At 43.7% G+C, this 3,194-nt stretch overlaps 1 pseudogene; it reads right to left on the bottom strand.

Moving 5' to 3' along the window:
• Positions 1-1,807: 1,807 nt before the first annotated feature.
• LOC111147996 lies at positions 1,808-2,861 on the bottom strand (annotated as a pseudogene).
• Between the last annotated feature and the right edge of the window lie 333 nt (positions 2,862-3,194).

Raw genomic sequence — 3,194 nt, 5'->3', positions numbered from 1 at the left:
AAAATATATACCCATATTCACACACACACATATATTTTTGCCATTAAATTAAAAAAAAATAAAATCTAACCTTTTGTGACAAAATGTACAGATCTTGCAGTGTTATGCTAAAGGAAATAAGTCAGAGAAAGACAAATATTGCATGACCTCACTTACACATGGAGTCTAAAAAAGCTGAACTCATTGAAACGGAGGATAGAATGGGGGTTGTTAGGATCTGAGGGGTGGGGGAAATAGATACTGATCAAATCAAAGGGTACAAGCTTCCAGTTATGAGTAAATTCTGGGGATGCACCATATAGCATGGTGACAATAGTTAATAAGAGCTGAAAGATAAATCTTAAATGTTCTACCACCAAACAAAAGGTAATTATGTGAGATGATGGAGTAAGTTTTAAATAACTGTGGTAACTATTTCACAATTTTTTGTGTGTGGCAAACTGTCATGCTGTATACTTTAAAATTTACACAAAGCTATATGCCAGTTATATTTCTGTAGACTTGGAAAAAAGGAAGTTTCTGGGTTCCTGAAAAGGGTGAATCAACTAAAAATCCTTCTATGGATTTTGTACGGATTCAAAGAATATTAGGGTCTCAGACCGTCTTCTGGAAAACTGGGCCTTAAATATTTACATAAACCACTTCAATCTGGCTTCTGATGAAAGCCTGAACAAGCACCCCTGCATTATACATAAAGGTCACAGAGACAAGCTGAATTTCATCTTTCCTAAAAATGTGTGCAGTCTCTGAGGTCCTAGAGTCTCCACAACAGTCCTAGCCCCGACACCAAAGGTATGAATAACTACACACCTACACACACAGATACACACTAAGGCAATGAAATTGTTACAAGATAAATTGCTTCATTTTCTTTCTCTTTTTTGGATAATCCTTATTTAGAATGTCCACATTTGAGCTAGATGGCATTTTTTCATTTTCATGCTGCCCAGACATCCACTAAGTTGAAACAAAATGGTCTCTGATTAATGTTTAACTAACAAGTAGTCCCACAGTAAGCTTCCAGGTTTCAGGTACCCGCTAATCTTTCCAGACGAGATCCGGCACGTTCAGGGTGGTATGGTCATAGACCCCGCTAATCTTTCCAACTACAACTACTGGGAACCTCCTTTCTTCCTTTAAATATACTCCTCCCATCATTCCTTTAACATCTGTGAAATGGATCTTTATTTTTTTTAAAAAATGCTTCCTTCCTTTGGAATAAACATCCAGTTTGTAGTATTTCCTATCAAGTCTTTTTCTTTCCTTTCCTTTCCCAGATACCACTGAAACAATACAATTAGCAGAATGCTTGTATGTATATAACAACAACAACAAAAAAGTTGTACACAGCTCCCTGAAATGTGAAGGAAAGAATCTGCAGAATCCCTTACATGCTATGAAACCTAAGGAAAACAATGTCTTTCTATTTCAAGAGGATGATAATTCCTGATTACTTTAACTTAAAAGTTGTTTCAAGTCAAATAAACCATCCAGCATTTTTTTTGCAGGTTCTATAGTAATCATTTATTAATTTGATGAGAAAAAGCATTTCTAAAAAGCTCCAAAGACTCCTCTAGTACTTCCAATTCCTAGTTAAATAATCCCACATACCTCAAGGACACTGGGGTGGGGGGACTTTGGTAACAAGCACTTAGTTTTCTTCAGTCCTGTTTTTCTCCCCAGCTCCACGGGGCCCATCCCAGGGCCCAGGATGAGGCAACCAGTCCAGTAAGGATGCATGAAGGAAAAAAAAAGTACACTCACCTAGTTTTTTAAAAGAAACACTCCTGATGCTTTGCCCGGAATTTCAAGCGGCACACAAGACCTGGTCCACTCTAGTTTCAACCTCAAAGATATCTGGCCTGTCCTGTGGGTTAGCAGCTAACATATCTTTCAAGAACTCCTTATCCCCTCAGACATGGAAGTCCTGAGTTTCTGAGAAACAGAGGAGCAAGCAGTCCATCTTTGGGTTTTCAAGCTGCGCCTCACCAACAAGGACCACCTAGCACCCTTGTTTGATACAGATCCTCAAGCACTCCTTCCTGGTCTCAGAGTCAATGACATTGACTCTATCTTTGTCCAGGTGCTAATGCCCGGGTGATAAAGATATCAGCCATGGCTGTCTATAGGGTCCGGTCCGTCCCAGACGTCAGCAGCCACGTGGAAGTCTGAACCACAAGCTGAAGACAGGTGGTATTTATTCACATTCACATTTTTGTTGTCTTGAGTGCCCTCTTTGCTTCAGGGGAGCCAGCCCAGTACAGCCTTTGCTTAGTCCAAAGTCGGCTACCTTTTGGGTGGGGGGTGCCCGACCGCTCCGTGATGAGGCTGTTACCTGGCTTTACGTCACTGGGTACTATATGGATTTTGTGCCGGAAGGCAGTGATGCTCGTGACCTGTACCATGAAGCTTTTGTGGGTGCTGGTTTCCACCTTCACAGAGCTCCATGTCAAGCCAAGGATACCAGGGCTCCTTAGCACAAACCACGGCCCTCCCTCCTTGGAGCAAAGCCTCCGCCAACTGCAGATAGAGCGGCGCTCAGGTAGGCACTGCCCATGCGCACAGCCTGCGGTTGCACGACAGGACGCAATCGTCCAACTGCGCGCCTCACTCCTCCAGACGTGCTGCATTCTGGTGGCGCCCCTGAGGCCGGTCAGGCTCCACGTTCTCTCCGGCGTCTTGGCACACCGGCGTGTCCCCACCCAAGAGGACTCTACTAAGTCCGGCCACTGCCTCGTGATGCAGGCCGTGGGAGCCCAGCTGCGTCTCCTGCCGCGGGCTGTAGCGCCGCTGTGCGGACTGGTTCCCCGCGTCTGGCCGCCACAGCGCCAGGTAGGCCTCGTCCCCGCCTCCGCTGCCATGGTGAAAAGGTTCACGAAAAAACGTAGTATGTTGGAGATAAATAATTTTGTTTTAAAATTCACCCTTCCTTAGTCATAGCTTCCATGACAGTGGGAATAGAATTTTAATAGGAATGATAAACTATGAGTTATAGCTCTGCAAAGATTATTAAAATTATTGTTTCCATTTGCTTCTATCTAGGCCCTGTTGTAGCAAGAAGAATCCCACCTGCCTCATTCCTTCCTACTTGAACAGATGGATCATAAAAGTATGGGCTCACCAAGGAACATTTAGTCTCATCCCATTACACCTGCTGGCCAAGGGAGCGATGCAAAACAGCCACTATCCAATTC

The sequence above is a fragment of the Enhydra lutris genome, unplaced genomic scaffold, assembly GCF_002288905.1.
Source record: "Enhydra lutris kenyoni isolate GAN:26980312 unplaced genomic scaffold, ASM228890v2 scaffoldscaffold18, whole genome shotgun sequence".
Classification (NCBI taxonomy): domain Eukaryota; kingdom Metazoa; phylum Chordata; class Mammalia; order Carnivora; family Mustelidae; genus Enhydra; species Enhydra lutris.
This window is presented reverse-complemented; position numbering and strand designations above follow the sequence as displayed.